Here is a 14,462-nt window from a genome sequence, read left to right as displayed (position 1 = left end):
AGTAGATGCTTTTCTCTTTTTTAATTAAACTTAAAAATTCTGAAGCTATCACACTTGTCCAAGGATTAAGAATTACTTATAAAAATTGAGCAAACATCTTTTAAACCTTTGAAAATATATCCACCGCACATTCTCTTTAAAGTTATGAGGTTGGACTACTACTTCCAGGAAGAGGGAGTGGACATACTTTTTTCTATTCCTTCCACTAAGTACAATTAAAAACTTGAACTTATATGGAAAACAAACATATGAAGACAGAACTGCTTAGCAACCTCAGGACCATGTCATTAGCTCATTGGGTTTTCCTTTGCTTCACATATCCCACGATTGGTACTGAAGAACTCTGTAATCTGGAAATATCAAAAGGGTAGACAAAAAAAAAAAAATAAAGCCACAAAAAAATATTTGATCTTTCTATACTGAGGCCCAGGAAAGGGGCAGCCTAGCAAGACAGAAAATGTCCAGACAATAACTGCTCTGCTCCAGCCCAACGCCAGGAAGAAAACTAAGACTCTACTCTCACCTTCACTAGTAAAGGCCCAGTAAGGAATGGAAACTTCCACATTCACCGAGTAGTAATGAGATTCTGCCCATGGTATTTGTGAAAGCCATGTAATGGGTCTGGAAATTCTACCAAGGAATTCTAGGTAGTATAATAAAATGCAAAAAAAAAAAAAAAAAAAAAAAAAAAATACATAAAAGGCATACAATTTAGAAAAGGAAGAAGTAAAACTTTCCCTATGTGTAGATCACTTGATTATCTATGTAGGAAACCCCAAGGAATCTACTAAATAATAAAACAAAACAAAAACCTCCCAGAATTAATAAAGGAGTTCAATAAGGCTGCAAGAATGATACACATATAAATATCAATTGTATTTCTATACACTATAACATGGACACCAAAATTTAAAATATAAAGTCATTTTCAATTGCTCAGATAAAGAAACACTTAGGTATAAATCTAACAAACATGTACAAGACTTGTGTGCTAAATACAACCAAATGCTGATGAAGGACATCAAAGAAAACCTAAATAAATGGAGGGACATACCACGTTCATGGCTTAGAAGACATAATAAAAATGCCAATTCTCCCCAGATTGTATAAAGATTTAATTCACTTCCTATCAGAATCCCATGAAGATATTTGTTTTAGATATAGACAAGATTATTCTAAAAACTTACATGGAAGAGCAAAGGAACTAGAGTAACTAAAAGAATTTGAAAAAGAATAAAGTAGGAAGAATCCATATACCTAGTTTCAAGACTCATTACATGGCTACAGTAATCAAGACAGTGGTATTGGCAGAAGGATAGATCAATAGGAAACCCAAAAACAGACACCCACAAATATGCACAATTGATTTTTGACAAAGATTCATTGGAGGAAATATAGCCTTTTCAACAAATGGTGATGAAGTAATTGAGTAGCTATATGCAAAAAAAAAAAAAAAAAAAAAAGAAAAAGAAGTGAGCCTCAAACTAAATCTCACACCTTATGTAAAAATTAAGTCAAAATGGATGATGTATTTCAATGTAAAACATAAATATATAAAATTTCTATTAAAAATAGGAGTAAATTTTTCAGAATATAGAGATACACAAAAGGTTATTAGACTTAGACTTGTTTTATTAAAATAAAAGCATAATCCATAAAAAGGAAAATTGATAAATTGGATTTCATCAAAATTAAGAACTTTTGCTCAAAGACCCTGTTAAGAAGATGAAAAGACTGGGGTTCCTGGGTGGCTCAGTCAATTAAGTGTCCGGCTTTTGCTCAGGTCATGATCTTATGGTTCTCAAGCCCCACATCGGGCTCTGTGCTGACAGCTCAGAGCCTGGAGCCTGTTTCGGATTCTGTGTCTCCCTCTCTCTCTGACCCTCCCCTGCTCATGCTCTCTCTCTCAGAAATAAATAAAACATTAAATTTTTTTTTTTAAAAGAAGATGACAAGACAAACTACAGACTGGGGAAAGTATTTGTAAACCACATATCCAAGGAAGGACTAGTAGCTACAACATATAAAGAAGTCTCATGGGTGCCTGAATGGCTCAGTCAGTTAAGTGTCTGACTCTTGATTTCAGCTCAGGTCATCATCTCACAGTTTGTGAGATTGAGCCCTGGGTCAACCTCTACATTGACAGTGTGGAGCCTGCTTGGGATTCTCTCTCTCTCTCTCTCTCTCTCTCTCTCCCTGCTGCTTTCCTGCTTTCTTTCTCTCTCTCTCAAAATAAATAAACTTCAAAAAAAAGAACTCTCAAAACTCAACAGTAATAAAACAAACAATTCGATTCAAAAATTGGCAGAATACATAAAGAGACAATTTACTGAAGAAGGTACAAAGATGGCAAATAAGCACATGAAAAGATGTTCATCATCATTAGCCATTATAGAAATGCAGATTAAAACCACGTGAGATGTTTCTACCTATCTATGACGTGGCTAACGTAAAAAATACTGGCAATAGCAAATGTTGACAAGGATGCAGGGAAATTGGATCTCATACATGCCTGATAAGAATATAAAATGATACAGACATTTTGTAAAATAATTTGGTGGCTGACAGATTGGTGTGGCTAATCGGGCTACATGAAGGATCATTAGGGTGGTGGAACTAAATCTTAACTATACCTAACTATATCAGTGTCAGTATTCTGGTTGTGATATTATACTAGTTTTGCAAGATATTACACACACACGCACGCACGCACACATGTACGCAATCCCTGTGTTATTTCTTACAACTTTGTGCATTTATAATATTCAAATAAAAAGTTTAATTAAAAAGTGGCATGATATATGTTTTCTATATTGATATAATGATAGAAATATAGCTTGAATATTTCAACTCTGAGGTCAGCTTTAAAAGACATCCTTCCTTGTCAGGCTGGAATATAATGAATGGATAGATAACTATGTGTCAGAAGACGAGATTTTATTATCAGTAACAAAACAAAATATTGTCATTAAAAATACATAGTTTCTTTCAACCAGCATTTATTAAGTAGTAGCCATGTGCCTGTAGGCAGATGAGGATGAACAAGGCCCAACCCCTGCCCCCTAAGAATTAAGTGCCTAGTGGTGAACAAAGAACACAGCAAGCCATAGAGACTGCATCTTGTATCTTGGAGATACAAGGAGCATAAGGAATATGGTGTAGAGGCTAGCATTTATTGAACATTTGGTTTACAGGAAGTATCATGCTGCCATCTTTACATTCATTTGTCCATTTGATCCTCAAAACAATCTTGAAAGTTAATTTTATTACCCAGTTTTGTAGATGGGGAAACAGAAGCCATAGAGGTTATGGGGCTCATCCAGCAAATGAGCAGAGACACTAATTCAAATTCAGCTCTGACTTCAGAGCAGCCTGTGCACTTAACCACAAGGCCATACTGCCCTCATCGATGTCTGTAGCAGCATATACCCATGAGGCAGACAAGCACAAGTCTGCCCCAATGACATGAGAGTGGGGAGGACAGAAAAAGGCTCAGGGAAAGATTTAAAGAGGAGGTGCAGCTTGAGTTGGGTCCTGAAGGGTGAGTGGGAGTTTAGATGAATGAACAGATAAGGGCCCCCAGGCCTAAAGACTCAGTATGGACAAGCAATCGATTTCATGAAGGAAATAGTAACACCTTAAGAAAAACAAAGGGACAATGCTCAAAGTCAGGGCCCATTATGAGTGGACTTCCCCCAAAATTCATATATTGAAGTCTTAACCCCAGAACCTCAGAATGTGACATTTAGAAACTAAGATATTGCAAACACAATTGGCTAAGATGAAGTCATCAGGGTAGGCCCTCATCCAACATTACTGTGTCCTTGTATAAAGGGGAAATTTAAACAAAGAGAAAGCCATGCACACAGGGAGAGAACATTATGTGAACGTGAAGGCAGAGATCAGAGTGATGCATGTACAAACTAAGGAACACCAAAGATGGCCAGGAGAGAAGCAAAGAACAGACTCTCAGCCTCAGGAGCCAGCTCAGCTGACAGCTGGATCTCAGCTTCCAGAGCAGGGAGACAATGAATTTCTGTCATTGAAGCCACCCTGCTTTTGGTATTTGTTATGGGAATCCTAGAAAACTAATACAGGCCCAAGCATCCAAATCCCCTTAAATTATGGAAAGGGTGGAGGGTGGTGTGGTCCAGAGAAGTGGCACGCTCAACTAATTAGCACCAGCTGGAAAGAACAGTTCAATTTTCAGGTATTTTGTAAGCCAAGGATATGACCATGATTCAAAACAAAATTATATGAACTTAAAATTATAGAAGCCATAAAAAATAAAGATATTCAATACTCAAAATTCATCACCAATTGACAATTTTACATTTTATCAGAATCTCTGTTTTTGAGGCTATTGATGGAAAACTGTATAATGACGTGCTACTACACGTGTCTGCCCAATTCCATGACCAAGGCCATCACGTGGTAGCTTGGAATCAGCACTGGAGGGATAATTCACACCATGAAAATCAGAAAATGCTACAAATTGGGACTTTGATCTCCTGGAGAGCTGATTGTTAAACATTAACCAACCTACCATTGGTCCAGAGATATTGGTCGCTTATGTAGTGCCACACTGGCTTCCTTTTGTTGAGTCCAGAAATGTCCAGAAATATCCCTGTCAACAACTATTCTTCCAAACCCTCTGCCTCTGTCTGACCACTGGATGATTTTGGCTTCAGTTCTCAGCTTCCCCAGCAAAGCCAGCTTTGCCCCAGAGGAGCCCCATTGCATACTACTTGACATTCATAGTGTGAATGGAGGGAAGGAGGGAGGGTGGGAGGGATACATGGATAGATGGACAGATGGATGAGTGAGTGAGTGAATGAATGAATGAATGAATGACTGCTTTGAAGATTACTTTCAAATTATGATCATGCCACTGTTTAACTTACACAACACACAATGAGATGGAAAGGACACTATTTATAACTCATAGTCCACTCTGCTCCCAGATTCTAAGCGTCACTTCCCTGTATCCAAAATTGTCTTAAACTCCCCTCTTTATAACCCCTTAGGATAGTGTGAAGCTTACTCTTCATGAAGGCACTTTGGAAATAAGTGTTGCTCTACAAACATATGGCAGTATTAACTATTGTTATATTAAGCTCCAAATCCTTGAAGGCACAACTCCTGCTTGTTCCCAAGAAACCAGATATATATGGTTGTGATAACTTGCATTGGAAATGAGTGTAAAAACAGAAAGCCCCATAATGTAAAATATTTATTGTATGCTTTTTAGGTATAGCTGATTCATTTTGTTAACAGTGACTTAAAGATGATTGTATTATATCCAGTATGGACATAATTATTAAATAATAATACAGATATAAGCTAACTGAAAAATAATTGTATAGTTGTAGCAGCATTGAAATGTAAACTCTTAGATGCAGAGAACAAGCTTCGTGGTAATTATACTTGCCATTAAATGATAGCATCCAATTGGTATCTAATCTTCAGGCTACAAATAAGCGTGTAATACTGCAAATACACTCTAATTACATGGCTGTTTGTCCTCCATAAAAGTAATAAGATGAACCACAAGCAGTGTTGCAAATCCCAATGAAGAATTTTATTCAGACTCTAATGAAAGATGCCAGGTGAAGCTTATAGCTTAATACTTTCCTTATTTCTATCTTCAGTACCAATGATTTTACTACTTAGTTCCAGATGTCAAAGTTTGTATTTCAATATTATTATCATTATTTGACACTGTTGTTATTTAATGAGAACTGACCTAATAGTCTACTGAAGCCTGCACAAATCTTATTTGGGAAATTGAAGCAAAATACATAATATATTTGTCTGATAGTGTTCTAATAAAAAGTGACTAATTTCTCCATCTTAAAATCTTGAAAGGTAACTTTATTATCTCAAACTCTCTGCTTAAACATTTATCTGAAGCCATAATTCTTCCTTGTTATTTTGGATTCAAGGTAAAAGTACATCTTCTAATTGAATTTCTGCATTCAAATGTTCAGATACCCAGTAACTGATATACAACTTAGTAAATATTTTGAATGAATGAATGAGTGAATAAACAGTTGAATAATAGTTTATAAATCTCAGTTTATTTCCTACAACTAAATAAAGTCAAATATGTTTGCTTAACCTTATGATTGAGTTAATACACCATTTTAGTGATCTTTGTACACAGATTACATATGCTATATTATGAAAATTTTAGAACACTGAAGTAGATAAAACATTATGATTTATGTATCTTTTTTAAAAAGTTCTTTTATGTTTATTTATTTTTGAGAGAGAGAGACAGAGTGCAAGCAGAGGAGGGGCAGAGAGAGAGGAGACACAGAATCTGAAGCAAGCTCCAGGCTCTGAGCTGTCAGCACAGAGCCTGATTTGGGGCTGGAACTCACGAACCTCAAGATCATGACCTGAACCAAAGTCAGTCGCCCAACCAAGCCCCCCAGGCACCCCTGATTTACGTATCTTGATAGAAAACCTCTACTCTTATGACATAAAGGATGTATGTACTTACATAATCCCCATCGAAGTGAATTGGGAGGTGATAAAGAAAAAGTAACATTAAGAAGTAAGAGAAGAGGGGGAAAAAAAGAATTAAAACAAGAGGTCGGTGAAGAGCAGAGAGGTAGCTTCCAAGCTTGATGATTTAGGCCTTAGAAGCCTGTTTTCTTCCCTATGCCTTAGAAATGAAAATTTCTGATGTCAGTTACAATCATTCTATACCACATTTTATTTATCTACCTTAAAAATGATTTATTTCGGGGCGCCTGGGTGGCTTAGTCGGTTAAGCCTCCGACTTTAGCTTGTGTCATGATCTCGCGGTTCGTGGGTTCGAGCCCCGCGTCGGGCTCTGTGCTGACTGCCAGCTCAGAGCCTGGAGCCTGTTTCAGAGTCTGTGACTCCCTCTCTCTCTGAACCTCCCCTGCTCACGCTGTCTCTCTCTCTCTCCTAGAAATAAATAAAACATTAAAAAAATTTTTTTTAATGATTTATTTCTAGAACAATAGTAGCTAATGTCCGTTGAGGATGTATTTCTCACTGTCACCCCTGTGATTACTACATGTGGGAAATGGCTTCCCCAGGGCTGGACAGCTGGTGGAGCAGAAACTTGAACCCAGAGCCAACCTGAGGTACAACACTGCCTTTCAGGGGTTGATGCTGCCAGAGTTCACACACATCTCCAGCTCTCTGCCTTCACATGCATCTCTTCCAACCAGAATCACTTTCTCTTACTGCCCAGTGACTCCAACTTCACCATTTAGGACCCCCTCAAACTCCCCTATTTCGATAATATTTTTATGATGCCTGCCTCCTACATCACACCGTATTAAAAGTCTTCAAACACTTTGTGATTCCTACTTCATTTGTTTTGTTAAGTTCTCTACTTCTTGAGCCAAGAATTTTTTTTATAATTCTCTCTTACCGTCTCCCCTTCTCCACCCCCCCCCCCCACAACTAGGGAATAACTATTTGTTCCTAGAATATCTCTGAAGTTCTTAAAAGAGCTCAGAAAGAGTTGGTATACTTTCAGTATTTACTTTTGCTTTGCACTTGTTAACAGAAGCAGATAAAATCTACGCTTTTTGTAGGACACATGCTTTAAAGGCTAAAAAGTCACTTACCATAGGAACTTCTATGTATTATACAATGTGACTAAAGAGGTGGCTCACTCAATCCTCAGACTTTATCTCCCCAATATCCAGCCTTTCCCAGGAGAAAACCTACTCAAATGTTTTGTCCGTTATCCTGATAGATCCTCCCCATCCTGTGTTCCTGAGACATGGCGGGGTGTGCCTGTTCTGTTTCCAGAGGCACTATGTTTTAAGAATGAAACCTTGGGGCACCTGGGTGGCTCGGTCGGTTGAGCGTCCGACTTCGGCTCAGGTCATGATCTTACGGTTCGTGAGTTCGAGCCTGGAGCCTGCTTCGGATTCTGTTTGTGTGACTCTCTCTGCCCCTCCCCCACTCACGTTCTTTGTCATTTAAAAAATGAATAAACATTTTTAAAATATTTAAAGGATGAAATCATAATCAGATCGAGTCCCATAGAGTAACAGTCTTTGAGAAATATATTGTTTTCCATGTTTTGTTCTGTTCTCTATCATACCAGAGATTCAAGGGACCTGAGACAGGCTGTTGTAAAGTTTCCCCTTTTCTAGTTGGCAACAGAAGACTACGTTTTTAAAAAGGAAAGCATTTCTCATGCCATGGCATCTCCTTCAAAGTTTAAAAAGCAAAGATTAGGTACATTAAGTGCCTAGATTTGCCCGTTACAGAAATATTCAGAACACTTTTAAAAAACGGCTTCTCTATCACTTTGTCTCTGTGTGTCTGTGTCTCTGTCTCTATCTCTCTCCAACACACACATGCACACACATCCAAAAAAGATAGCCACCACTTATTTGATATCTTATTTGGTTTGCCGGCTGCTCTGTATCTAAATCTGAATTTTGCTTACAATAAAAATGTTAAAATTTTTCCTCCTCACCATCTCCTGGGAATTACATTTGCTATTAGGTTGTGCATTTACCAATTCCAGAATTTACTGATCCAAATTTTGGTCTGTGTTATATTTGTCTCTTCCTTCTCTCTCACATTTATCATCATTTTCTGCTTGTATATCTGTCCATTTGTCTTTCTTTCCTTTAATTTCTGTTCCATGGTCCCCAGATAGAAAATGAAATATTAGGTTTGTCAAGCGTATATCATTGTTTAAATGCCTGGAGATGATGGGTTAAGCAGACCAATCAATGAAACAAACCTCCAGTGCATTGCTGGGGCTGCAAGCGATGTTCCCTTTGGCTCTTTAAGACCTAACAAGTCAATAACCTATTAATATCATATTCTGCCAGTCACCTCTACACTATTCACATGTGACTTTTTAGGATAAAACTTTATAGTTTTGTAGTGAATTAAATAGGAGAATGTTTGTGGCAAAATCCAAACTAAAAATAAGAGTGTATACATTTAAAAAGTGAAATGGAAATAATAATCACGTGATTATTACTCTCTGATACAGAGTTACTTCAGCTGTACCATAAATATTATAAATACATAAAATGATCCAAAATTTTAAGTAATGAATCCAGACAGGACCACATGCAATGCCTTATGAGTTAAATGTCCAATACACTAAAAGGTAGGATCCTTGAAAAACCCTTGATAGGGATTTTACCCTGAAAGAGACGACAGACAAAAACATTTTTTAGTATAGTTTTACCCATTTTGTACCATGAAGGATCAAAATTTAATAGTTTACATATCAAAGAAAATACATATGGAAAGTGTTGCTCATTATGTAGAAAGCAAAGTTATTTAATGGATGTACCTGATAATCCTTTGTATTTATAAAGTCATGTGTGCATTTATAGATAGATAGATAACATATATTAGATGACATATATTAGATATATATAAGATATATTAGATGACACCATCTGATTTGAAAACTGACAACTTTCTTTTGATGATTCATATTTTGAAACCCTGTTTCTGTTTCTGAAGTGAAAAAAAAAATACTGGAATATTTTGATGAAACCCAAGACTTCTCTAGGTATTAACTCATTAATTCCAAAACTGGTTTTACCTCATTCTTTTACACTCAGTGAAAATCAATTAATCAGTCCACTTCCTCAAAATAAAATTCTTCACTGTGGTATATTTAAAGATCGAATATGTTCTGGGACATCAGAAGAATTTAGAAGCCTTTAGTAGTATCCTTTCTCAAACAGAATTACTCCTAACCTCATGGTTAAAGGCCCAGTTTTGGAGTCAGACAGATTTCACATCAAATCCTAGCTCCACTACTGAGAAATTACATGTCCTCAATTTTTTAATCTCCATATCTAAACTGGAGATATTAACCTCTACTACAATGGGTTTGGTGAAGATTAAATGAAATGTTGTATCATAATGAATGCAGAGCACATTGCCCAGTACTGGGCACAGAGTAAGTATTTAATAAATGGAAGTGAATGGAATTTATTCAACTAAGTACATTCATTTAAGGACTCTGGGCATAATTTGTTCAACTGTCCTTTCCCAAATATCCCTCATATATCCTATGCTCACCTACCCATGTCACCGTAGCACTGTCTTTTGAGCTGAACATTATACAGTATTAACATGTTAATTAACATTAATGTTATAAAAACAATCCAAAATCAACTTTACTTTTATTTTGTGTTGGTATTAGCCATGTTAAGCTTGCAATAATGAAAATGAAGCATCACCTCCCATTCAGATGATAGCAATGAGGCAAGCAATAAGAATATGTTTCATGGAGAAGTACTGTGCCTTGAAAGAGAGAACATTATGAGTACAATCAACCAGATTACAAAATAGACAGGTAGCTTTCTCAGCCTATATCTGATACTTCTAGTTTCTCTCCTGAGCACTCCCAATCAATTTTCATTCATTCAACAAACATTTGCTGAGCACCTCCTGTATTAAATGCCATGAAATAGGCTTCAAAGTTAACTAAAAAAATGAACATTCCCTATTCTCACAGAGTTCTCGCCATCCCATTGTTTAACACACTACATGTTCCCCATTTTCGAACCAAATAAGTTTCTGTTCAAAGGTTTCATCAATTGTTTCAATTAGATTTTTTATATATAAAAAAGTTCACTATCTGGTCTCTACCTTTTTCTTTCTTTCTTTCTTTCTTTCTTTCTTTCTTTCTTTCTTTCTTTCTTTTTTTTTTTTTACTTATTTCGTATTCTGTCTTTCCTTGTCACACCCACCCCAAGCTACTTACAGTTCCACTCTTTTTCACTCTGTCTAAGATGTAGCCTTAGCTTTAGTTGTGCCTTGAAACAACCTGGATAGATTTTTAAAATCTCAATGTCTGGGTTGCATCCCAGACAAATTATGTCAGTCTCCCAAAGAATGGGACCAAAGCATCAGTTATTTAACTCCCTCAAGTAATTCCAGTGTGCAGTCAAGGCTGAGATTCTCTGCTCCAAAGTCTTTCTCAGCATGCACCCTCCTTACTTCTCAACTCACTTCATTATTGCCTCACTCCTCCTCATCCAGCAAGACGCAGCTCAGCTATTTTTCCTTCCTTTGAAGTCTTTCCTGAGCCCAACCCACCTGGCATAGACTGGTGTAGGGGCGTGCTTTGGTTTCTTATTGCGACATAACAAGTTGCCACAGATTAACAACTTAAAACAGCACTCATGTATTGGATCATAGTTCACTAGGCCAGAAGTCCAAGCAAGGCATGGCAGTGTTCTCTGCTCAAGGTGTCAACCGGCTGTGCTCTCATCCATAGTCTCAAGTAGAATGAGATCCATTTCCAAGCTCTCTAAGCTCATCTGCAGAAATCACTTCCTTGCAGCTGTGGAACTGTGGTGCCCATCACCTTGTTGGCTGGCAGCCAGTGATGGCTATCTGCTTCTAGAAGCTGCTCTTGGGTCCTTGCCACATGGCCTCCTCCATAGGTTCCAATATTCCCGACTTCAGAAAGGGCCCAGTCCTTGTTGAGGGCTCACCTGATTAGGTAAGGCGCATTAGAGAATCTCCCCTAATTCAAAGTCAACTGATTAGTGACCTGATATTGACAGAGTTATCCTATCATAATCGCAGGTTGTACCCACACTCAAAAGGAAAGGCTTATAAGGGGCATGTGCACCAGAAGCTGGGAAACTTACACACTCAAAAGGAAAGGCTTATAAGGGGCATGTGCACCAGAAGCTGGGAAACTTAGAAGCCACCTTAGAACTTTGCCTACCAGATGCCCTTCCTATGGTTTTGAGTACTTCTCACATGCATTTTTCTTGCTTCACCAGACACTGAATCTTAAAAGGGTAGGAACCATGTCTTATTCATATTTGTCTTCCCAGCATATAACTCAAAGCCTGGAATAAGGCAGATGTTCACCAAGGCTTACCAAGTATTCATGCAGTGCATAAGCATAAATTAGACCTTTTACGTAGTAGAAAATAGAGCAAGCACACATTTGGATAAAAGCCTGATCTAGGGTCTTAGGGAAGATGCAACTAATTCAATAATTTTAAAAGTTAAGAAAGGATAACTTCAAAAGCAGCCTAATAAACATAACAGTATTTTTTTCTTTGAAGATTTTTCATTAATTTCATTGTTTACAAAATCACAGTGGTCTCAAAATATGTATGAACTTTTTTTTCATACTTAATTGCCTTTGGACCTAAAGAGCCCTTTTCCATTTTCCATCCTTATTTTGATGGTTTCAGGAATCAGTTTTTTCTCTGCTGGCCCACATGCGGAAGTTATCACTTATTTGATGCACAATATGCATGCAAACTACTAGTAATTCATTGATCTTTATGTTGTGATCGTAAGGTTAAGTGTGTAACGGGGATCTTCTGCCTTGAAGGAGCTTAACAGCAAAGAATCGAGATGGACACTTACATTACGGTTCCAGCATTCCCTAGCCTCTAGCTTTGGAGAATTTCACCTACACCGTCCTCAGTTTTCTCATCACTAGAATGGAGATAGGAATACTGTTTGAAAGTGTATGGAAGGCTTTGAGATAAGTTAGGAGGAGGAGCCGGCACAGAATAGAGATACTGTTGATAAAATTCCAACAACTCATCCTATGCCCATCCCCCCGAACACTCAGAGATTTGCTGGAGGGAAGGAAAATAATTTACGTATTTGCCCATCTTCTTGGGAGATGAAGGTCTCTTAACATAAAATTTTCATCTGACCTAACCTAAGGATAAAATCGTAAATTTAAAGCATATTCTGAGGTACATTGTAAACCAAGGATTGAAAGCAAGAGAATGAGAAAGGGCCACTAAAACTACTTTATTTTTTAAAATATTTTTAACATTTATTTATTATTTTGAGAGAGAGACAGAGTGTGAGCAGAGGAGGGGCACAGAGAGAAGGAGACACAGAATTCAAAGCAGGCTCCAGGCTCTGAGCTGTCAGCACAGAGCCCGACGCAGAGCTTGAACTCATGGACCACAAGATCATGACCTGAGCCAAAGCTGGGCGCTTAACCAACTGAGCCACACAGGTGCCCCAAAACTACTTTATATAAAGTTAAACAGGAAACACTATTCCCAATAATACTGCTGTATTAGGAAAATCTTTCTCTTCTGTAAGAGAGCTCTCTCCCTGGCCCCCATTCAGGGCAGGCACTTAGTAGATACTCAGTATATTCTTGAGAATCAGTGGTGGCTTTTCCTTCTCCTTTCCCTTTGGCCTCTCCTCCTGCTGAAAACTCTGGTCTTTCTATGTGGCCCATTTGTACTGCCCAGTACAAATAAAATGTAAGTCATATATATAATCTTAAATTTTCTAGGAGCAACATTAAAAGGAGTAAAAAGAAAAAGGTGAAATTAATTGTAACCATGTATTTTCTTTAACCCGGTATATCCAAAGAATTACTTGAACGTATAATCAAAATTTAAAAAAATTTAATGAGATGTTTTTTGAATGCCAAGTGCTCAAATCTTACCTGTATTTTTCACATTTATGGCACATTTCAATTCTAACTGGCCACAATTTGTGTGTTCAATAACCACATGACATGTCCATGTGTGTTTCTGTGTGTATATTTATGACTGTGTATTCCCATGCACATGTTTTAACTTAAAGATTCCTACGCCACAGAAAAACTGAAGGACACGTTTTCCCTTCACACAAGTGAAAAGGAACCTTAGTCAGCTCACCAAAGTTCACTTTGGCCCTTCCTGCGAGGCTTGAGCACTCTGTGTGACTTCTGTCTCTTCTGGGCATGCTTGCACCCTCCTTCCCTCTTTGCCTCCATCCCTCAGGAGCAGAGGTCCATTGAGTCCTAGGGTGGTGAAGAAAGAAAGAAAAGCAAGAGATTTGTTATAGGAAGGCCCTCAAAGGGGAGGCGGACACTCGGGATATTTCTGTTATTATTGTTATTAAAAGACAATTCGTTTGCTTTCTTGATGAAAGGAAGGGGATTGATTAAATGGATGGGATAAGAATCTGTGATTCTGCTGAGCACTAAGCCAAGATTCTTACCTTAAATCTTCTTAGGCTTTGTGCCAAGATAGTTTTCTCTGCATGTCTGATTTGATAGAGCAGCAAAGTCTCTATGAAGAATACAGAGACATCAGGTGCTCTAGAAATAGTCTGAGAGGTAGAGAAAGTAAAATATTTCTCCAAGTATCCTGGCTGGCAATGCTTGAAACGTTCTGTGGTGCAGAATGGCCTTCCCCACCCCACCCACTCCAACACGAACATATAACACACATGCCCAGTAAACAGGATCAGAGAAATGTTACTGTGAATGAGGTAATTTAGTAAGTGTCTTGACTTTTTTAGGCTACGAGGTTTCTATTTCCTCAACTAGAGCAATGGTAATAACCCCCTAGTGATCCAATTAAAAAGAGAATGAATACACGATGCAAAAACCAAGCCAAAAACAAAAAACAAAAAAGCCAAGCTTTTTTAGCCATCGTGGTCAGACCCTGTGGGAAATATGTTCCAGCAAGCACATA

At 37.7% G+C, this 14,462-nt stretch overlaps 1 long non-coding RNA gene across 1 annotated transcript; it reads right to left on the bottom strand.

Annotated features, from left to right (window-relative positions):
* Window positions 1–10,199: 10,199 nt before the first annotated feature.
* LOC120245191 lies at window positions 10,200–14,087 on the bottom strand. Its single transcript, XR_005531725.1, has 3 exons — window positions 13,984–14,087; window positions 13,659–13,783; window positions 10,200–10,290 (listed from the first exon to the last, which is right to left on the bottom strand). It is a non-coding gene; the product is annotated as an uncharacterized LOC120245191 (long non-coding RNA).
* Window positions 14,088–14,462: the final 375 nt, after the last annotated feature.

This window comes from Hyaena hyaena, unplaced genomic scaffold, assembly GCF_003009895.1.
Source record: "Hyaena hyaena isolate Hyena2069 unplaced genomic scaffold, ASM300989v1 scaffold_408, whole genome shotgun sequence".
Lineage (NCBI taxonomy): Eukaryota > Metazoa > Chordata > Mammalia > Carnivora > Hyaenidae > Hyaena > Hyaena hyaena.
This window is presented reverse-complemented; position numbering and strand designations above follow the sequence as displayed.